Here is a 24265-nt window from a genome sequence, read left to right as displayed (position 1 = left end):
GGAAACCCACAAGTCTATCAGTTTTGATTCATTATATTGTTATACCTTCTAGCACTTTCTAATTATTAGGTGCCCATAAAAAAGTCTCAGTCTTGCTGTTACTATAGAAATGAGCTATAGACAGGCCTCAATTGTTAACCCTTACAGGGCAGGAATGGAAAGAAGGAAGAAATACTGCATTGGATAGAGGATAGATGTTTTAATAGGATAAAACATAAACTATTTTAATCTGCAATCTTAACTTTCTTTAATGGCCTCAATGAACTTTCTGATTTGCTTGAAGAAAAAATCCAGCTAGGAAAACAGAGAGAACAACTTGGCTGTTTGCCACACAGTCCTGAATATGGGATGTTACAGTGGTGCTGCTCTGCAAATGTCCCTCAGTGAGAATATAAGATTTTCTTGAAAGACATAAGTGTCATTAACAGAATATGGAAAACATTGTCATGTTTGGTCATTAGAAATCTATAAAAAGTCTGTTAAACTTAATGGCAATATTTGTAACCTTTTCAGTGGCCTTCAGTCTAGAACTGGCCTAACATGCCACCTATCTGGGTGATTGAGTGGAGAGTTGGTTTCAATGCTGGAATTACAAATGTGTTCAGTGGGAAATCACAGGAAGTCAAGATTTCCTCAGGTGACTTCCATAAAGGAAGAATAATCCAGGAGAAAATGTGCTATAAAGAAAGTAATAAAACCACTCTATTTTGAAGTGGTTATTGTAGTCTAAGTTAATGCTTTTGCTTATTTTGCCATATAATATACCCATTTTCCTCCTCATCCTGTATCTTCTACTGCAGCCCCATGAAACCTAAAAGTGACTGAGTGGTTTCCCTGCTTCTCTAACCTTCCTTCTCTTACAGTTTTCAATTAGAAGTGACTTTTAGTTTAGATCAGCAAAGCTTTCCCAAAGTGACAGCTCACCCTTCACACTGCATATCTATTTATTTTGGAAATCAACACACCATTCAATGACCTGAGAACAGGCCTGATTGCTATGCTAATAGTATTCAAAAATATGTCTACACCAATTGAAACAAGTAAACTAGGATTAATTCATAAAGTCAATAATAAAAAAGAAGGAGAAACATTCACACTTTTGCTTCTTTAGATGAAATATTACCTTGCAAGCTTCTGTCTTCTCACAGAAATGACCACAACACAGCTCATATGATATTTCAGCTAGTACTTCAATTTTCCTGTCTGGAGCTTCCTTATGGGGTACAACTAAAAAAACCCAAAAACAACAACAAAACAAAAACAAAGAAAACAGTGAAAAAATATCACTGCATACTCATTGTGCAATGGTCATGGCATAGAACTTTTCAGCTCAAAGTTATGTACTTTTTATTCTGAGTTAGGGGAAAAAGCTGGGAATTTGAAATATATTCCCATGTACTAAAAGACTCACATTGTGTAATTAGCTGTAATCTACATATTCAGTTTTAAATCAGACATCCACAACTTCCAGTCAATTTGAGCTAAATCACATTACATACAACAATGAATGAGATGTACATTTGCATTTATATGTAAAAACCAGCATAAAGGAAAGTCAGCAGAGTGTCATTCTATATAAAGGTCTCAGATTTCTACTACATTTTCAAGGACCCTTCTGTTCAACAATTATTTTACTACTGCCGTGAAGAAACCAGATTTGCTGCAAAACAAACTAAACCACTAAAGAGAAGATTTAATCAGATAATTTTAAAAAATGACTAATTGGTATATTAATATGTAATTTATAGGGTATATGTTCAGCTAGATTAAAATAAAAATCAGACAACAGAGAATATGAATATTTACACAATTTAGCATTTCCAAATAATATGACAATGCACAGGGCTGGATCCTCAGCTAAGTTCAATGGAGCTTTGCCAATTTACACAAGCTGGAGACTTGCATAATATCTACCTTTTCAACTCAGTTGCTCATGGCTATGCTGTATAATTGTCACACACTCCAGATGACAGCAATATGAGAGTGTGTCCAGCAGTGTCCAGCAGTGCTGCTGTGGGCAGTGAGCATGGCTGAGAGCTGCAGCCACTCACACCCCCCAGCAGTCCCATATTTCTACTCTGACCTGGTCATTCCTTTCCCATCTGCTTTAAGGTGAGTAACAGTCCTTCAAAGAAATATACAGGACTTAAGGATCACTTCCATCTTGCAGGTGAAATTGGACCTCCCGTGGTGTTGTTGGTGACATTGCCTTTGTGACAATGGGGCACCAAATTATTGCTCTGGACACACAATCAAGTCCCACCAGCCTTCATTTTCAGATATTTAGTGTACTGGAAATGAGTCCATTAAAATTAACTAGAATAAATTAATTTATCAATCAATCAATGGATGAATTATTAACTATTAGGTAATTCATTGCTCATTAAAATGTCATTCAGCATTTATCATACATACAGTCTAGTGCTACAGGATTATATTTGTTAGCTGATATATACATTTTTTAACATATCTTTAAATATTATTTCATATGCCATTGAAAAAAGCCTGTACCTAGCTATTTTTTTTCCATCTAGATATCAGATTCTTCTGAGAAATATAAAAGCTGGTCTCACATTTGCACAAATGAAGAATACCTAATAGCCAGTACATCTCTGGCACCAAAGGGACAATGCATGTCATTGATGCTTAAAGCAGCATTTTTGTGCCATCACAAATTAAAAGAAAATGTCTAGAATCTTATGTAACAATTTCCTTTTCAGGAGAATTTCTAGATTTCAAAATATTCCCTATGTAATTAAAGAGAAGCACCTTAAAATTGGTACAGACATGTGCAAGAACAAAGTAAGGGGAAAAATCAAGGGTAGAAACAAATTGGATAGATTAGTCATAAGTGTTAGATTATCACAGCCACTGAGAATTACACAGAATCTCTTGACAGCATATTTACTCTTTTTCAAAGGTGTTGAGTTTACAGACACAAAGTTTGAAGTTGTTTTTAGAAGTTAGCTGAGGCTAGCTAAAGCTACTTATCTGAAATTGCTTTAGCAAAGAGTTTTGCTTATGAATATGTATGCTGTTTTGCACAAAGTACTTTTCCAACTGCAGGAATATTAGTGTGAGCATACTCCCATCACTTCAAGCCTTCAGTTTCAGTAGCTGGTTGAATCGGTTTTGTACTACAAACTCCTCAGGGCAGGAACCTTGTCTGCTGTGATGTCATGTCATAAAGACCATGGCATGACTTTCCCTCTCCTCCCTTATCAGCTGTATTGAATAGAACTCTGAAGATGATACAGACCTATGGGGGGTTATCTGGGTTGTTATTCAAAAATTGATTTAGAGAAGCTAATGTTCAAAGTTCAAAGAATGATTTTTTCCTTAGCTATGTGGATTCAGTTCAGCTATTATTTTACACCATTCATTATTTGAAAGGATTTCATAATCAAAGCAGGGTAAAGTTCAGCTAAAGAGTGAAGTTCTCTCCCACAAAAAGACATTCAGGTATGAAATGAATTTTCAAATTTCATCTTCTCTAAATCTTCTGTTATGTCTAAACCATTGGTCATTTTTATTTTTCTATGGCCAGTTGTCTACCTGGAGTTTTGGAACGTGAAAATTTTCCTTCTATTGACCCTACAGCTTGGCTGAATACCTAACTGCAGCTTTGATATCTTTGTCAACAAATTTCTTCATTCTGCCAGGTTTTGGATAACCCTGAGTACCACTTCAAATTTATATTATGACAATACAAAGCAGAAGAGATTCACCCATTAACTACATGGACTGTGAGTGGGATTTTTAAACCTGTGAACACCGAGATTTTCCTAAACATATACATTATAATAATACCCGTATTTATATAAGTTTATATTAAGAGTTTTCATGGAAAGTAATTTTTTTTCCTTAGAATTACCCAGTGCATTTTTTCTGGTGAAGTACAGCACTTGCACCAACATTGGTGGCGGGATAAAAATGTGAAAATCAATGAATTGCTGCCGTTTCATAATGAGACTCAAGGAAAAGGGAACAAAATTAAATTCCAAGTTTACACTCTTATTACAGTAACTAAATAAAGACAGGAGATTTATCCATGAGTCTTGCATCTTGCTGTAGTTGGCAATTGACTCAAGTTGCAGTGGCAAAGGCCGTAGTTCATTTTGTGCCAGCTTTGTTTGTGTATTGGGAGACCTCTGTGTGGGGTAATGTTTGCATGAGGCTAAAATCATCCTCTTTTTTGGTGCAGTACACTAAGAAAAGATGTGTACCTCTGAACAAATTCTCCTACTTCTGCTACAAGCAAGGAGGCACGGTCTGAAGACAGCCAAAGGGAAAGGAGGGTTCAGGATGCTCAAATGTTTCATCTGCCTATATGTGTGCAGGAGGGGGAAGCAGTCTGCTTAAGTGAGATAATTCTCACGTGATGAATGAAATTTTCAGTTTTAGAGCTGTTGGATGTTATTGACCCACTGACAGTTGCCAGGCATAAAATGAGGGAGACATATTTGTCATACAACCCTTGCATTTCAGACTGGATTTCACCTCAGCCTTTAAAACTAAAAACATACAGTGACTTGTATAGTTAATAAGAATTATGATCATTCTCACCCTAACTTCATGTAGAGCATCCAAATGAGATTCAAAACCCACCTCTAAAGAAGAGTCAACTACTGTGAACCTAAGACTAAGGGACAGGCACTTGAGAGGAAGATGAATAGTGCTCACCAAAAATCTTTTTGGCTCTTCTTTTAAGAGGAAGATAGAAATTGCACTCTTTAGCAAGAAGACCAAAGACAGGAACTGCACACACATAGCAGAAGCCTTTGGCAGCTCTAAACTGTGCCCATAGATTCATGCTGCCTCTCCAATACACATTGCCCTCTTCTGCAGTGATCACCGGCAGCTGCCATGCTGCCTCTCTTCTTGCTCCCCCAATGCCTTTACCACACGCACATTTCCTTGTTTAAGTCTGTTTTTCCCTGGGCTCTTGGGACTCCTTGAGGGCCCAAGGCTAACTGCTCCTTTCTAAGCCCTCTATTATCTGCTACATACCAAACTCCTTCTCCTGCAAGCCCTACAGATCTCTTGTCTGCCTTTGTCTCTAGCTCTAAGTCTACTTAGCTCAATCTTCCAAGTCCCTTTCTGTCTCTCTCTCCCATTTCTCTCCCTCTCCCCCTCTCTCTCATGGCTTTCTTTCAGGCTGTTCTTTGCTTTAGGCCTCATTCTTGCACAGTGTGGTGTCTCTGCCTAATCAGCCATGAGGCTCATTACATTCAGGAGGCCTTTGCTATCTGTTTGGGTTTTTATAAAGTCTGCTGTCACCATGGTATCTTACTGTATTCTCAAAACTGTGTCCACTTGCTGTTTTTTGTATTAATATACATACGTGTATATTATAACATTTGGTACAAACAAGCAAGAAGGTTTTGCTTGGGATGTTTGCTCTTCTAGACCTTTCTCAGTTTCTTGTGGTTGTACAGATAAAGCTCTGCCATTCACGCATGCATTTTGAATCTTCATTAATGTCAGGTCTTCATTTCTATTCTCCTTGTCATCAACATTCATCTGTCCTCAGCCAGGAGTTAAGAGAGCATTTTTGAATGAAAGAATTGTAAAACTATTATTATAGCAGCAGGCAGAATGGCAGCATAATTAATAAAGGTGCTCAAGCAAAATATTTAAAATAATTTTTGTTGGAAAATTTGTTCTTTGTTGTTTTGACAAAACACTCTACAGGAGTGCCACTTTACTTGGATTATTATTGCTTCTTAGATGGATTCATTTCTTCTGTACCCATCCCCTTGCCGCCCCCATTTGATTCCTTCCTGTTTGCTCTGCAGCCATGGCAACTCTTCGCCCCAACTGGAGGTTGGACATTTGACCAGCAGCATTAGGTCTGCTCCACTGAGTCAGCAGAAAGTCAGGGAAAGGGGGAAGCTGACATCTGGACAGCCTTTCCTTCTGTGTGCATGTACATCTGCTTTACCAAATTCTGCCATCCCAGGAAGACCAAAAGGGAAAATATCTTTCTCTCTTTTTCCTTGCTTTCCTTCTCTTACTCTCTCCCCAGGACCCAGAGTACCTGGCTTGTGAAAATTCTTTAGGCTGCTTCAAAATTTAGTTGTGTAGCAAGTGCCAGTCAAAAAAGAATTGCTTCTTTGGCTTGTGTCATTTCTATGGGAAGAGAAAAGACAATCATTAGCTTAAAAAGGGTCATGTTTTTGAAAGCATCAATACAACTTTTCACTAAAGGATCTTTAAATAATTTCTATTCAATTAACTAAGTCTCACCACACTGCTCCAGAACTGATGTTATTGTACAGATGGAGAAACTAAAGGAGATTAAGTGACTTATACATTGTTATGTAAATCTGTGACAGAGCCAGTCACAGAACCCAACAATTTCCTTTAAAGTCATATGACGTTGTATTTACATTTGCAAATTTAGCATTCTTCTCCAGGAGTCCATTCATAAAGTTCAGTATAAGATTTTACTCCTCACAGTAATGGTCTTCCTGTTTAGCATGACACTTAAGCACATGCTTGTCATCAAGCATGAAAATTGGTCTGCTTAAGGGATTTTTGTTCTAGTTATTCTACTAAAATTTCTGGTTTAATGAAAATTGTCTATCTTAAAAAAAAAAAGGCGTTTTCAAAATTTTTCATGGAATATTGATTTTACTAGATTTACATTCTCAAAGTAAAAAGCAAACACATCATTCAGAACTTACAAGCAGATATATTGAACTTTTTTTCTCAGCATAAGATAGTCCATCTACTTAACTCTATTTTTCTTACTTTGGCCTTATGCACCAATAAAGTGCAAAGAGCTCCATTCTGTGCTGGTAGCCAAAGGCCAAGAGACAACATTGTACAGCCTTACTGTGTATGAAGGGAAAGAAAAAAAAATCACTTTAAATATATCAAATGCTAAGTTAGTAACAACTGAGGGGATTGAACATCTCTCAGGAAAATTGTTCAGCACCAAGCAGAATTAGAAATAAACCATCATATGATGCTGTGCTTATTTGACACATTGTACTATTTGGAGTTTATTACTTAAGGTGCTTTGAATTTCATATTTAGCAAATTCTTGGATATACAGTAATGCAGCATGATACTTCTATGCATCCTTCTAAATATTTATTAAAAACGAATGCTCTTGTTCAGCTAATTAATTATTGACTATGTTTTCCACTTTCTCTCTTTATTTTGCCACTACATACACTAGTACAGTATTTGCTTTTTTCACTGTATTATGACACTGGTGACTCATACTCAATTTGTGACCCGTTGTGTCTCCCAGCTTTTTTCTACATATCTGAAACCTCGTCTATTGCCTCCTATTTCCTGTTCAGTTCATCATGTCTCAGAGCAGATTTATGTATTCCTGCTTACTGAAATGTGTTCATTTTTTTCCAGCTGATTTCTTCAGATCAATTTAAGTTCTAATTCCATCTCTGGCATGCTTGCAGCCACTCCCACAGAAGTATTCCCTGTAAATTTAATAAGCAAACTGCTATATTATGCATCTTCCAGATTAATAATGAAAATGTGGAATAGTGCCAAACTGGTTGGTACTCAAAATAATTTTTGATCCGTTTTGCACGTATCTGGTGTCAAAGAGTTTCATCTAGCTTCCTTATGAGATGCCTGAGACAGCATTTATTTAAGTCAAGAACAGTAATGTCTACTGTTTCTCTTATATCCAGTACCCTGTCAGGACTGTATCACAGCTGAACTGGTGTGACATGGTTTGTCTTTGAACCATGCTGATTGCACACCTTTTTATATACTCTGAGGTGCCCATAAATAATTTGTTTAATTATCTGAGACTATCTCTCACAGAGAAGTGAAGCTGGTTATTGTAGTTTCTTAACTCTCTTTTTACCTTGTTATTGCAGTCTTTACATATGGCCTTCTCAATTCTTCTGAAATATCACCTCTGAAAACACTTGTAAGAGTTGCTTTAGCTACATGTACAGTAGGAATTTCATTACATCCAGGCATTTGAAAATGTCTGTGTTATTTTTGTACTTTTCTAAATGGTTGTCTTAGCCTGAGATTTCATAACTCCTTGGTGTTAGTAGTACTAACTCCCTGTCTGCTCGCAGAATTTGTAATGTAGACATAAGCAGAAATTAACAATGTAAACTAGTTTCAGTTTTTCAACCTCTGTGAAGTAATGGTCTTAATTTCCTTGTCTTTCTCCTACTTAAATGGCTTTCCTTTCACCTTTCATGTATCTTGTAGAAAGTTTCTTGGTTTGTCCCTTGGCACTTCTGAATTTGTCTCAATACCTTTTTGCTGTTTTTCATGTTCATCTGCAGTCATTTGAGTGACTTCATACTTTCTAAATTCTTTATTTTAGACTTCTACTAAAGAGCTGATGATTTTACAAGATTGGTCTCTTAGTCTAGTTTCCACTCTTCCTCTGTACTGAAGTTTTTAATACTAATTTTTTATAGGATTTTTTTTTTAAATCTGTAAACCTCATCTTTCTCTGAAACTATTAAGGGCTCCCTATTTGAAATGCACTACTTTTATATTACAGGGTCACCTGTCTCCTTCTCTTAAAGATCTTGAACTCTTTCATTGCTTTGCCACTGCCACTTTGCCTTCAGTCTGCACATTTGCAGACTCTCTTTGAATGATCAGAACCAAATCTAGAGCAACCAATCCTCCAGATACCTTTTTTCCCCCATAACTTGCATACAGAAAGATACGTAAAAGACACTTCAGAATTTCTGAACCACCAGAATGATTGCTTGGGTTTTAAGAATGGTTATACATTTGAAGGCCACAAACTCTGTCAGCTTCCCCTAAGGAAAGTCCAGCTTTCCAGTGAGCTGCTAACACGGCATTGGTCCCTCAAGAATCCTACTACAACCTGGATTGTTGAGTTAATGAATTTTCAAGCGTCTGCACTTGATGATGTAGACCATAATGAAGATGAAATCAATATTAGCATGTCCATGGTCTACCATAGCCCCATGAAACTGGCAAGAAGTGAAGATTGTATGAGGTTAGATATAAATTAATGGGGTTTGTGCTGATAATGTAGTAAATATGATACAGATTTTTGTACACTATTCAAGTAAAATAAAATTACCAATTTACACTGTAGAGGATAGCTGTAGTTCTGGTATGCTTGGCATTCACTTTTACATAGTGGCTAACATTTCTGTGTGTAGGGGCAGTAAAATCAAGGCTTGGATAGCTAAAAAGTCAGCAGGCTACTAAAGATCTGTGCCCTAACCTTCTGTTTGATACAGTTTGGTAGCAGGTTAGATACCCTTAAAGTAATCTCTTTTGAGGCATTAAATACAATTGATAACTTCATGGTCTCACGTGTCTGCATATTTACCTCCGTTTTTAAGTACCTGAGGTACTTTTCTTAAGGACTTTGCATAACAGCTTCATTTTTCATGAATAATTACATCTGCACTGCCCCATTTTCATTACTTTTTCGTTCAACATTAGAGACCCAAAGTACCACTTACGGAATGAAACACCATTTTTCTGTGTTTTCTGTGACACACTGAATAGAAAATTTTATTTATATCTGCTCTTCTAGAAGACAAAATAGCTGAAAACTGCAGTCATTCTCAAACTTTTTGTCCTAGTAGAGTAGACTTTTGGGAGTATTATAGGTTTGAGTGAAGACTAGTACAGTATTAGATTTACTTTTTAGAACTGAAGAATAAAAATACTATGGTTCTTTAAGCCACTCTTTTATTCTTCCCAGCCTCACCAACTAGCCCGTTAGGATCTCAGTTTGGGAACCACAGTTTAGATGGAAAGGAAAGATTTTCAAGGTAAGAGAAACACCTAGACTCAATCTGACTGAGCTCCAAGTGTCATGGAAAATCTCTTCTTAAACTAGCTAATTCTGTAGCTGTCTTTCAATACTGGGGAGGATTAACCCTGGGAAGATCTTGCTGATGCCACTATGAATAGTGGTAGTACAGAAAGAATGGAATGTCAGTGCAGGAAAATTAAAGAAAATACTGATTCTGCTTTGCATGGAAATGCAGGGTACTATTCCAAGTTAAACTATAATTTATATTCCTCTCCAGAATGCCTAGCTCTTTTCCAGGGTCTGATTTCTGCTGTCTGTTAATTCTTGATAATTTTTTACCTTCTTGACAAGAAGTAGAATGGATATCAAACTCCTATGTATTATGCATCTCAGCATTTTTAAATTCAAATCCAGATATTGTGTTCTGATTTTCTACTTTTGCTGTATAATTGGGTCATCAGGTTTTCCATTAAAATGCTTAACAGAACATTGCAATTAAACTCCAAATCTATTACCTTTTGCCTGAGCATGTTTATAATGTTCTTCTTTAGTATCCTGGATGAAAACATTTCTTTAAATAAAAGATTAATTAAAAGAATAAGATACAGTTTCTATAGTAATTCACTAAAATAATTTTTAAAAGTCATGAACACCATAAAATGAATTAAATTCATCCTGCTACATTTTGAGAAATATACATTAATCCAAAATGGCTATATTTGTACCATACTTTGAAATTGGTACCCATATATTATTCTCAGAGTATTCAAGTTTCTTAATCTAGTTTGGAGTTGACTGATCATTACGATTAATCAGTGGTTTGCTAATTTAAATTTAAAAACTGTTAGAATGCCATTGCAGGGTTTACATCATGACTAGCAGATATTTTTTTTTACCTCACAGAGATGATATGTTAGCTGCTGTTGGAAATGTAGGCTGTTAAAGGCTATTATTCTTAGAAAGGAGGAATGCTTAATTAAACAGCTTTGAAAATGACTGGTAAAGTCTGTCCTTTCCCACAAGAGGAATGTGTGGACACCTCGGTAGGATTCTGCTGTGGGCCCCACTGAGTGCCCCAGAGCTGTCCTCAGAAAGGTGCTGGAAAAGGCAGAAGCAGATGGCCAGGTACACAATTATTTCAGCCTGGAATATAGCAAAATAATCAGCCCTCATAAGGGCGTCATTGAAGCTGAACTGATTTGGAGACTGTGAAACAACTTGCAGAAGACCAAATTTCCATCAGTGTGGATTCCCATCTGAAAAAACAGAGGGTTTACCAGGTGACAGATTTAAACAACAAATAACAGTAGATTACACACACCACTCAAAAAGCTTCAAGATAAAGTGAAAAACCATCCAGGTCAGAAAAAGCATTTAACCATTCTATGAGTCTCTGATGACTTTAGCAAAGCATGCATGAGTTTCAGCTGCTGTATTCTTACCTATATAAATATTGCATAAGTAGAGATGTATGTACATGCAGACATGTATACACATATATATGTATATTGTAGGCATCTGTGTCCAGGCACATGTGCGCAAGTAGGTGGGAGGGAGAGTTCTAACAGAAAAACACAGAAAGGCTCTTCACTTTGTTTGTTCTTGGTAGAATAACCATAGAAATAAATGAGAGGTCTGTAGTTTTAGCAAGATATAAAAATTGATTTTCAAATTTGTGGTAAAGAGCTGGGGCAATATTTTACAATCAGATTAAAAGACAGACACTTCATAGGCCCCAGAAGATTCCAAGAGAAGATGGACATTCATAGGCATTGCCTTAAAATGTGCATATAGAAACACCCGAGAAAAACCTTTTTGTAAAACTGTTTTTATGCTTAAAAACAGAATTACAAAATGTGATGTAATAAATTATTATTTTTATTTGACTTAAAGTAATAATTTTCCTCCCTGTGTTAAGCCCCTGTGAATAGTGTCCTATACAGCTACAGTTTTGAAGAACTTAACACTGAGGGGAAAAAACATCTGGCATTAACTGACAGTGAATTAGGCTCATTGTTACTTAGGAAAAAAAAAACTTTGGAAATTTAATCCCTGATGTTCTTGGTATCCCAGTTTCAAAGAGTATCTATGAAGTACAAAAAATGGATTGACCTTGAAAAGAGAAAATAAAGATGGGTGAATTTTAGGCAGTGGCATTGAATCCCTCTTGCTGTTGCAAGCCCAGCTGTAATTGGAAAGCCGTTCTGGCTCTTATAAACATTCAGTCAGAGAATTCTGATAAGCTTTCTTAATTTACTCAGATCAAACCTTTTTAAAAAACTGCAAACCTCAGGACAATGGTCTTGTGAAAATGCATGTTGCTCAGTGCAGTGTTCTTGCCAACTTACATGCTAATTTACTTTTTTCATTAACATGTGAGTGAAGAAGATAAAATAAAAAAGATTTGTCAAACCAGAGAGTTTGTTGAAGGAGACTGACTTTAATCACTCAAAGTTATCAGAACCAATGTCAGAACTATAGAGGGCAGTTCTAGTCAGAATCAGAGCCATAGTCATCAAAAGACATTTTCTGGACCTCAGAACTGAAGCTATGCAGCAAAAATAGAGCTCATCACATTTAAAATGTGACTCTTTTACAATATCTACTACCTGATGCCAAATCAAAATATAGGCTTAATTTATCCTGTTAATAAATAACTTCATTTTCCAGCAGCATAATGCCATCACATAAACAAATGAACTACATTTTAAAAAATATGGTTTAGGTGGTTGTAGTATATATCAATGGCTATAGGGCCCTGAGTCTTCTCAAAGCCTGGTTTGCTCTTAAAGGATGACACGTCCAAGCACAACCATCAAAATAGCAGCTATAGAAAATAGAGGTGTGACAGCAGAGTGCTTCCATGAAATTCCTATGTTATTTGTGACAAAACCGTATCTTAACTTTCTCTTACTCCCCTCTGCAATTTGTTACTTTATTATAACACTCATGAAGAGAAAGCTGACAATTCATTCCTGCATTCAGTGTTTGCAACTGTGCACTGCAGTGTCCACTCCACAAAATGACAATAACATTTTCAAATCAAACTCTCCTTATGCAGTAGCATTAACCACGTATTTTGTTTGCTGCCTTTTATCTTAGATTCCCGCTCTTTTGTGCTCTGCAGCAGTCTGGGGAAGCACCAGTTCAGCCATCATCATTATTATGTACTTTTATTTATTAATCACATTCATGAGGTGTTCGAGCTACATTCCAATCAAAATTGTGAACTTGTCCAGAAGATGCAGCAGTCATGTCATTTTGTATCAGCAGCTTCTCTTTTATTCCAATACCTCTCTGACCTTCAGCAATAGTGTCATGTGCTTCTATAATGGTTCTCATTGCTTCCTTTCTCAAGCACCACAGCTCCCTAGAGACTATCTGCATGGAAAGATAACTTTAGGAGCCTCTAGGGGTCTGCTTTCTGTTTGCTCCCATACTGGCTAAAAACCAGTAAAAATCCCATTTGTTCAAATCCATATTTTTTTCTCTTTCTTGTATTTTTTTTTTTTTTTAATTTAAGAGCATAGAGCAACACAGCCTCTGCTTTAAGTTTCTCAGCAAAGCTACTGCCTAATTACTGCCTGCTGGGTAGCGCAGTTAAACACAATCAGTCAGAAAGCCTTAAAGATACAATATCCTTTTTCATGAACTGTCTGCTTGTCAATTTGAAGTCGCCCTCCTGCTTTAAATCAACCAACCACAGAGCTGTTGTGAACAGCGACTGATTTTCCATGCAGTGCTGCAAAACAAAATCACACCGTATCCTATTTTTAATGGCCACAGTTTTTCAACTGCATAACAAGAGGTAGCTGGCACTGCTGAGCTGAACCATATCAAAAATGGGTTCAAGTAGAAATAGCACAGAATCCTTGAAGAATACAAGTACAGACCCAATTACATGTGCATTGTGATGCTCAAAGCCAATTACAGGCAAATAACAGTGAAGCATTGATTCCACCTTCATAGCTGCATTGTAGACGTCGGTTGTTTTTATTTTTTTGTATCTATAGGACACAAAGAAATTATTTTTAAGGCTCAAATCCTATACATTATTTTATTAATCCACTGTATATTTATGTACATAGGCTTTTAAAAACACCAGCTTTTATCAAATTCACATCAGTGTGGGCAAAGTGCTAGAGCTTTGTATTTCTGTAGATATTTTTCTAATTGAACTTCAGACGTACAGGTATTAGGAGCACATGCATGGACACAGCACATAAGCTTTTAAAGACTTGGCAGAATGGGCATTTTCTAACATGCTTTGGACATTGGATAGTCACTCATGCTTGCCAATCTGACCTGTTCCCATCCATGCAGTTAAGCTATAAACCTCTTGGTAACTAGAATTTTTTTTTTTTATTTACTTGGTAACAATTTAAAATACAGTCAGTGAAGAAAGTACAAAGTGTACCTAGATTGACAAACAGCATGTAAAATCACAGTTCCAGTACAATTTCGATGCTTAAGTCAATACCTTCAGTATTGCTATTATTTTCAGGTACATTCTTGGTTTTTACTCCATTCTAGTGATATTGTGTACCAATAAAATGTCACAAGTATAAAAACATTTTTAGACCTTTTAGCATTTGTCATCCTAATTTAAATGATCTGACTTACAAATTTTTTTGTCTTTTTGAAATATATTTTTGTAACCATTTACACTCTGAACACTACCAGAAGGCAGAGTAAAGAGATTGCCCCATACAATGGGCAACATTTGAACATCAACTCCACATCAGTTCTAGTGAGTGGGCAGAGATAGGAGGAAATGGAAAGGGGAAATGTGGAACAGACATTCCACCATCAGACTGGATGGAATAAAATCTGTACCAGTAGTTCCAGCAGGAGCTACTGGAAGTTCTCTCTTGTACTTTATGTTATTTGTTCACAACCTCACAAAATCTGATTTTCTTCTAAGAAGAAGCATGTCCTTCAATTTATTAAATTTATAATTCTAGATTTAAAAATAGTAAGTATATTCCTCTTTAAAATACTAGGGTTTTTATTCTCATATACTTCAATCTCAATTTTTTTTTCTCAGTCTCAATCAATCTCAAAAAAAATCTCAAAATACTCAGCTTTGCATACACATTAACATAATCTTTTTGCTGCATACTCCATTTGTTCAAAACTTATTACATATTTAATATAACAATGAAGACTCACATAAAAATGTAACACCCCCCCATATTTTGAATAATTTGTACTAGCAATAATGCATTGATTGCAGATTACAGTTAAACTAGCATTAACAGAAGATCTACTGATAGGAGATATAAAATCCCAATAAATTAGGAGGAAGGGTTTCACTAAAAGAGCACACAATTTTGGTATATATTAAAATACATACATTAATTAATTATCAAAACTAAACTTTAGAAGGACATATATGTAATAAATCATTTAGCTTCCACAGAAGGTCTTGACTGAAGTATTTCTGATCTATCACTAATGCTAGCTAAAAAGCAAGAACTATGGATATTATTGCCATATAATTAGTTGGAAAAGTTAATACCAATGTGCAAGCATGGAACTAATATTAAAATGTAGATACAGAAAACGACTATTTTAGAGGAAACGCTAGGAAAACTAGTGGGATTCCTTACACACTCACAGAAACACTCTTATAGTAGCACTCTAAGAAAAAGCAGCAGTAAAGAGATTTGTATAAAGGACTCATAATAATCTGATTTTGTGGTTCTGAAATAAAATATCTTTGATTGAAATATTTATTACTTTTAGAAAACATTTCAAAGGACTGCAGGTAATGTTAATATTACACATCCTTGAAAGCAAGAATATATGCCATATTTGTTTAAATTTTTCTCTCCAAAATTTCTAACTTTGCAGAAGCTGTAAAGGGTGAAAGGGAAAAAAAACCAAGTAACCATCATGTATAAGTTTCCTAAAATTTTCCTAGGCTGGTTTTGGACATTCACAGGCCTACAACAGAGGAATGCAGCACAGCCAGAAGGCATTTCCCTACTACAGAGCCAACAAAGGCATCAGGCAGAATAAAGGGATAAAAGGCATTGACCAATCTGTCTCTCAGTATGCAATTAGTCTATACCACAGATTCATAGAATGGTTTGTTTTAGAAGGAATCTTTAAAAAACATTCAGTCCAACCCCCATGCAATGAGCAGCGACATCTTTAACTAAATCTGATTGCTCAGAATCCCATCCAACCTGAGCTTGAATGTTTCCAGGGATGGGGCAATATGATTTCAGGTGGTGTATTTCAGAGACTAGGACAATTTGGGAGAAGATAATAGTTCAATAATTTGGACCATCCCTTGATTTCTGTGTATGATACATTTTGGAGATCTCCTACTTGTTTGGCTACTTTGGATCACCATGGGGTTCACACGAAAAGCTGGGAACAGTTCTCTAGTCATAAGTCTCAAGGGTCAATTTAACTACCAGGAAGAACTCTTGAGGTGTTCTTTCAGGTTCCTTCAAACCACAGCTGTGGTAGCTAATAAAGTCATTGTACTCCAATTCTGTAGAAAAACTGTCCTGAATTATCCATTTAGAAGTTACTTAAGGATGCCTGTAGCCTATATGGGCATGACAGCTTAAAAGAACAATCATTAATTCTTTTAATTGCAAACTGCATTCCTAGAACAAAGCAATGGAAACATAGTCATTTCAATTTATATGAAAACTCAAGATTTTGCATTATTTTGCTGTCACTTAGGAAAAAAAATCAAGGAAAGGCTGGCACAAATGTAAAAATTTGCAAAATACCAGATTTTACATGGTAAAATAATTACCAGATTTACTTTTGAAGTCACACTATACTGTTTATTAAGGATGAGGGTTGCAATTCAGGACAATGAAACTCTCTTACATTTCTTGAATTCTAGCTTAAAGCAAAAATGGAGAGTGTCTTTTTAAACTATGAGGGTATGCAGAGGAACTATGTGTTAGAAAGGTTTCAGCAGCACACAAAATAATTTCTAATAAAATATGAGTGAAAGAATATGATAAAAGAAACAGAAACCACAGTGACTCCCTAAAAAACATATTTTAAAGTTTAGAAAGAAAAGAAGATTGCCAAGCTCTTTCCTTGCCTAAAAGGTACTCTTCAGTCATGCAAGACGCTGAGCAATTTTTTTCTTATCTGTAAAAGCACTTAAGCTGGAGCTTAACCTGAAGCATGTGAGAATACTACAGCAATCAGTAACTTTTTAAGTGCTTGAAGGTAAGCAACTATTAGTGTGAATTTCTAAATAAAGCCATGGTTCTCAAATTTTTTGAAGAATAAAGTTTCTATGTTATAACTGAAAAAGTCTTTCTAAAGCGCTGTCTTGCAGTTATAAAAATAATGGCTACAGATCAAAAGAAATGAATACTTGTCTCTTGGTTGTCAGAGGTCTCTGCTCTCCCTTGAAAGTGCTGTCTGTTGGGCCTATGGACAGAGATTCTGAATCCTCTCATTAGGAAGATCTTGGATGAGTCCCAAGACCCTGAAATATGCCTGTGAAATCATTAACCTTCAATCATGTAATGATACGTCTGTAATAGGAACAATGAGTCAGATTAACTTTTGAAATTACTAAAGACAATAAAAATCTAATAGCTGAGTTCAAAGATTCAGAAGCATTATTTCTCCTGATCTTAATTTACAACATCTTCTGGAAACGAGATTTGAAAGGTAGCTGCTCATTTCCTCACTCATGCTATGAGCATCCTGGAGCATGATGCTTGTTTACAACCATTTACTCATCTACATACCATGTAGGAGAAATTATGTAATATGGTGGTAATAATTAGCTTTGACTGCAGGCAAACTCCTGAATAAAAGGCTGTATTCATGGTATTAAATAAATGAGGGGAGCTGTGACCTTTTTTATAACTTACTGGGGAAATTTTAGCCTTCACAAACAGTTATAGCTATTGAGGAAATATTTCTCATACAATCACTTTTTTCTTCTTATTGTGGATGTTAGTGCTACTGTTTAATTTCATACAGAGCAGCATATTGCTAAGCACATCAAAGAGGACAACACATATTCAGATAAGTATGATTAGTGCCATTATCTTAATGACCTGCTTACAAGATTCATAGAGTTAAAATCAAAGGAATAATAAAAAAGTCAGCAATTGTGTGTTTGGGGCTGGTTTAACTTTTTTTTTTCATTATTAAATGGGATTTTTGCTTGAAAACACTGAGAAATTAATGAATATATCTGCAGATAAATATTTATTTTACTTTGAGATTATAAAATTGCAACTTTCTAAAAATCAGATGATTCTATTTTTTGCAGCTGGGCCATTCTTACTAGGAATTAATTAATTTAATTTAAATTTAGGCCAAATATGATAATATCATGGGCTTCTTTTTTTTAAACAAAAAGTTTACTTATGTAGGTAAAAAACATGTGACTTGCCGTCCTGGGTCAGGATAAATTCCACCTGTTGTAGTATATGATTTGGAAACACTTAGTACTCCAGAGGGAGTTTCAAAAATCCTGCAGCGGGCTCATAAAAGTTATCTGCCTTATACCCTAAGTCTCTTCCTAATTAATAACAGAACCAAGACTGCTTTTATCTCAAAGTGCAAAGTTTAACACTCATTATATCACATGCTTATAGCTAATTAGGCTGACACTGGACTGGACTGCTCTACTTACAAAGTTTGATTCCTTTCTTAATTTTTCTGAATTCTTGATCTTTATAACATCTAGTGGCAATGGGCTTCACAGTATTCACATGGTGAAAAAATATTGTAACTTTAATTTTAACCTTATTGATGTTCTCTTGTGTATTAGGAAAGAGGCAATGAATTCACATTGTACCTCCTGTACATGTTTGATATTTTATTCACTGCTTTCATGTGTTGCAGGCTTACAAATCCATCTGTCAACAACTTTGCTACATCAATGCCACAGAAAATTCTAGGTCTGAAATGGCAACATCTTTTTCTGTGGCATTAGTTGTTATGAATGGACATGAGAGCTTGAATATTTAGCAGTATACTCCTTGTACATATTCATTCTGTTTTTATAGTTTTAAGAACCTTTTGTAATTCATTTCCACAAATAGAGTCAAGAGTTTCTTTTGCAAGGAAGCTTCCAATTGCTGTTGCTTTCAGTCCAAGAAACAAGAATACAGAAAAGCTATATAACAGAAGCAGAAATAAAAATAAAACTACCAGAGCATTAAACTGTGGACTGCATTTATGCAGATAATCAAAACTGATGTGGAAGTTCCAAGGCTGAAGATAACTCATACCCTTTTTCATGCACTACTTAGTGGCTCATATAAACAGGCCTCTTCAACTGCAATAATGTTGTTGGTTCAGAAACAATTAATAATATTGGCATCCTTTTTCTTGGTCACAACCTGACAGATTAAGGTGGTTATAAACCAGAAACGTTCACATGGTGGCTAAAGGATGTTCACAGCTGTGATGAATCCTTGGTCTGCTATTACTGACTCAAAAGCTGCTTTCTTTCTAGAGAATATCAGTTCCAGGGCAATAAACCCAGGCTTTCATGAGTTCAATATTCTTTAATGACTTTTTAAAATAATTATTTGAAATTGAAAATAAAAATGGATTGTATTGAATTAATACCGTGCTACAACAGGTTATTTTCTGTAGGCAGGAGTATTACAAAAAAAAAAGAAATACGAATGCTTTGGATCACTTCAGATGAGAATATATATAGGTGAATAAATGCATTACTATACACGTGATTTCATACAAAAGGAATATTTTAAAAATTCCCTTATAGAAAAATGTGATATTTTCTCTAAACATTTCAACTCAAATAATGTTTTACAGGCTTTGTATATGAACCAAAACTGGAAAGCTCTTGCCAAAAGCTTTCTGGTCTTTTTATTGGCACTGCAATTGCAGTTCCAAGCCTAGAATTCAGAGTGGCTACATGGTACTGAATTTTTGATGTGCTGATTTCAGACTGGCTCTATTTTGAGAAGGATGTCTTTTGTGCAACTTTTGAGATAAAACATATGCAGATAAGCCCTTTTGGATGATGTATTCAGTGGTGGAGTGATCAGTCAACATTCATTTTGTGGCTGGTTACGGTACTAATTTCTGCATTAAGACCAAATTCTTGTTTAAATTCAGTGTTTCAGGCAGCATTCATACACTGACTCACTGAATGTTAAATGAAAGGCTAATTTGAAAGCAAATGATAAATCTTCATAAATTCGCTCTCATTTTGCATTCTCATCCTACATTTCCTACCCAATCCTTCCTGGGGTTTTATGGCTTTCTGTTTGTTTAAAAACATTTCTATACAGAATGTTGCAATTTTCTGTTGAATGGAGAAGGTCTTTAGGTCTTCATTCTTGGTCATAGTAGTAGCTATCATTCCCTCCATGTAACACTAAGTGAGAATACAACTTTGGATTGAGAATGTCAGGGAAAAGTGAAATAATTAACTTTCAGTTTATATCCTAACATGCATTACCAGTTTATAATTCCAGCTATTTTGGTGGAGTAAAATCATCTTTCTTTTACTTCCTGAGGCTGAATATACCCAAAACAACTGCTTAAACCTCTGTCTGAATGATGATGTGCACAGGTACATTTATGAATAGTTTTTATTATCTCTGCTTAATGGGTTTGAGGGTGCCTTGGATTCTCTTATATTGCTTTAAATCCCATCCATTCTCTTTTTAGACTCAGCAATGATAAACAGCTAGAGGCAATAACTGGATAGTCAGTCCTTTTGTACGCCCTTCCTAACCTTCACATTCCATGGACAGTCTGCATGCACTGCAAATTGCAGCCAAGTGGATGCAGTCAAAGTAACAGGCAGGAGACGTAACTTCCCCAGCACCACCCTGACAAACAAGGGCTGTTCCTTCTCAGCAGAGAGAAGTCTCATGCAGTCTCTTTTATTTACTGTTCTTTGTTCCGTTAAAGGTCATTTCTTTTTACACATGATTTGTAATTCCCGTCTGCATCGAGTGTGTTTCCTTTGGAAATGACCTATTTATAATCATAATAATGCATTCCACTTACATATTATTGTCCAATAACGGGATGCTTTGGGCTTTAACAGCACTGCTTCATTCACTTCCCGTCCAACAACTATTGAGGCATGCCGTTATATTAAACTATAACATATATTCCTCTTTAATACCCTGTTGTTTGACCAGCTTTAGATAAACTGCATGCATTACCTGATTGCTTATATATTCAAGGATAATCTCATGAAGCCTCTGCTCTCTCAGAGTGGAGTGCAGTATCTGCCAGGAAAAATAAACCATGGAAAATTATTGACTTGATAACATCCTGATTCCCAGACATTGTGATTTTAAATATTTAGATTTTCTTCTAAACAGCAACAATGCGATTTGAAAGGAATCCTAGGAATTTCAGCCACTGAAAAGGTGTCAGGGAAATTGGTCTTCAAAATTTTTACTGAAGAAGTAGAAAAGTGTTGTGGATCCAAAAAATCTCTCTAGTGAGAGAACATGCTAGTCTGGTATCTAAAATACTGACTATTATATGAGGTATTTGGGTAAGATAGAATATTGTGGTAGTTTCATTTTCTTTTTCTTTCCTAAACCATTTTTAAAAATTTTAATATTTTCACACAGGGGTAGAAATGAAGCCATTGCTCTTGGAAGAGAAAGGAGGAAAACAGAAATTATTTTACAGGACTCTGAAGTGGTACTGAGTGATACTAAGACTTCTCAGATGTTTTTTCAGAACACAAGATTTAAACACAAGAGAGTACCAAGATTGGTCACTTGGAATGAGCTGTCATTCTGTTTGTACCATCAGTTCAGAACAAACACATAAAAAACCCCACAGGTAAATATTTCTCCCTTTTCATCTATTTTTGAAGAGGAATCAACCCATTATACAAGATTTTTATTTTTGTCTTATTGAGCTAACTGTGTTATAAATTTCCAAAATAAACAGTATCCAAATTACAAGGAAATTTCTTTGTTCATCATCATATTAGCATATTTTCTCAATAGTTTTATTTCTATCATTATTGAAATGCTTTTACCTACTGCAGACTATTTTTATATCTAGTTGTTTATGTACAAGCAGCTAAAAAAATCCAAACAAACAAGCAAACAGACAAAAATATAAGGGCTTTTGAAATCGAAAGATTTTAGGAAGGGCGCACAGGAAGAGCCATTAAGATATATTTTACAAAAGTATCATCTGGAATCTAACAAGGGTACTTGAGTAAAAAGAAATTGATGCAAAATGTTTTTAAATAGTGAAGAACCTGGACTCTTCAACCTCATTTTAAGTGTTCTCTGTCCGTTCTTCATGTAATATGACAAACGGATTGTGTACTACTAATTTCAGAGTACTCTGTTCTTCTGCCTCTTAAGGGTGAATAGGCTACTAAAACAGAAAGGGCTTTAGTTTATAAAGTGTCAAGTATTTCCCACTCCTTGAACATAAAATTTTCAAACAAGATCTTTGTGGCAAGCATAAAGTTCTCTATTTGTGCATCTTGTACAGCTTGTTGGCTCATGATAAAATATTTTCTGAAAATTTCCCATTTTAAATGTGCCTATAAACACTTTTATGCTATGATGGCTTTCTTTAGAGTTGGGATATCCTCTGCATTACCAAATACATAATTATGAGTGTTGGACTTGCTATCTTCTCAATTCCCAACATCTGAAACCTTCACAGTCTCAGCTGTTATTTCCTTTTCATAAAAAATGCAATCTACTCCATTCCCAGTTTTTGTGCATGTTCTCTTCTACATATTTCAAAGGCTGGTCTCTTTTGGTAAGATATGGAACCACTGTTTTGCAAATTCTGCTTCCAGTTTTTATTTCCTTTACATATTTGGATGCAGAGGCCCCATATGGCCTTATAGCTCTCCTGTACAGCCCAGAAGAAAGAGAATTGTTTATATTCTTGCTTCTTGATCTCCCCGTAGTGAGGCTATAGGAAGACCTGGACCTAGAACCACACTCCTTCTCTACACCCTAGGAATTTACACAAATGAAGAATGAGGACAGATGTGTAATTTTTATATTGAGCCTTTTTCCTCTTCCTGTCTTCTCTGGAGTATGTTGTCAAATAATTTGCTTCCATTTTGGGACCTGGAAAATGACTTTCCTACTTTGAGCTGCAATCAAAACCTGCAGCTTTCTGAATTTCTGATGAACACATTACCTTAACACTTGCCTTTCTCCAAATTGTTTCCTGGCTCTTGGACTATTCAGCATCCTTCTCTCCTTTACATTCATCTGCTTGTGAGGTGCAAAATCTGTAGTCATAAGTCCCCACTTTCAATCTTTGCATTCCTCTCTCAGCTATTACCCACCCTATTTAGAGAAGGTAGAATTTTTAGAATTTAAAAATGTATGACTGAGGCCTATTTTAAAAATAAAAATAAAGAATACTTATATCTCTCCAGAATGAGATAACAAGATATTAATACAGAATCAGCAATGGAATACCTGCTGCTTTTCAGAGGATATTTATTACATCACCAAAAGAAGAAGAAGGAAAGAAGTTCATTCCCAAAGGGAACTGACACTTAGTGGTGTCGAGAAGAAAAGTGTTTGAAAACATTAATGGTGTTATTATTTTAATTTTTTTGAATTGAGGTTTCTGAACACTAATGACTTATTAATCTGGGTATGTCCCTTACAATGAGTTAAAAGTAAACCTCCAAAAGTTTCACACCAGAAGTTAGAAGTCTCTTAGTGCATGTTTCAGAGATAATTACAGCCCATGATATATTTATAGATTTTTATGGGACATTGGAATAAAAATCATGAGCAAAAAGGAAAGGAAGGATGAAAGAAATATTTTGCTATCACTAAGACATAATTACTATGTATGAGGAAGCAAGACACATTGTCCCACCTGATTTTCCTAAATACCAAGGAGCTTACAGAAACATTCTGCTTTTCTCTACACTAGTGATAAAATATTTTGCATTTTCAAAGTTAGAAACAAAAAAATATCTTTATAAAATTACTGAAGTGCACAAAGGAAATTTTTTTTGGTCTCCATAAGTCTTGAACAGCATGACAAAAAATCAATAAAAAGTATAGATAATGCAAGACCAAACTAAAAATGCTACCACTTCCTACAAATCTTGCTACAACTATTATTGTGCTTTGGCTTAGGAAATATACAGATAAGTTATCTGATTTTCCTGCAGAACACATTGATTTCTCTTAAAGATGTCTTCTAAAAGATGCAAAAAAATTTCCAGCCAGTCACGCTTCAAAAACACTTATTAAAATCTATGATTGCTATTGCACTCCCAGTCAGCCTTGTCTTCCAGAAAAGGAGCAAATGCCAAACAAGTCCACTTGCTTACTTACTTGAAGGGAAAAGGGGCTAAGGAGAATGTCCCTTACTGAGGTGAAGAAAGCTAACAGCTAATTGGTCACAAATTGCTGGATGCATTTATTTGCCTGATCATGGTTTTTATAATCTGTTTTGGCTCTAGAATAAAGGACAAAAAAAAATATCCCAGATAATAAGGATTTCCTTGCGACAAAAAATTCATACTTG

At 35.5% G+C, this 24265-nt stretch overlaps 1 long non-coding RNA gene across 1 annotated transcript in view; it reads right to left on the bottom strand.

The window, feature by feature from the left end:
- The window catches only part of LOC135279901 (uncharacterized), a 93629-nt gene that overhangs the window by 51122 nt on the left and 18242 nt on the right, over positions 1 to 24265 (bottom strand). The window contains exons 3-4 of the long non-coding RNA XR_010347050.1: positions 20929 to 20994; positions 1124 to 1227 (exon numbers count right to left, since the gene is read on the bottom strand). This is a non-coding gene — a long non-coding RNA (uncharacterized LOC135279901). The remainder of the gene's footprint in view (positions 1 to 1123; positions 1228 to 20928; positions 20995 to 24265) is intronic.

Source organism: Passer domesticus, chromosome 1, assembly GCF_036417665.1.
Source record: "Passer domesticus isolate bPasDom1 chromosome 1, bPasDom1.hap1, whole genome shotgun sequence".
Taxonomy (NCBI): domain Eukaryota; kingdom Metazoa; phylum Chordata; class Aves; order Passeriformes; family Passeridae; genus Passer; species Passer domesticus.
Note: the sequence above shows the minus strand (reverse complement) of the source record. Positions and strands in the feature narration are given on the sequence as shown.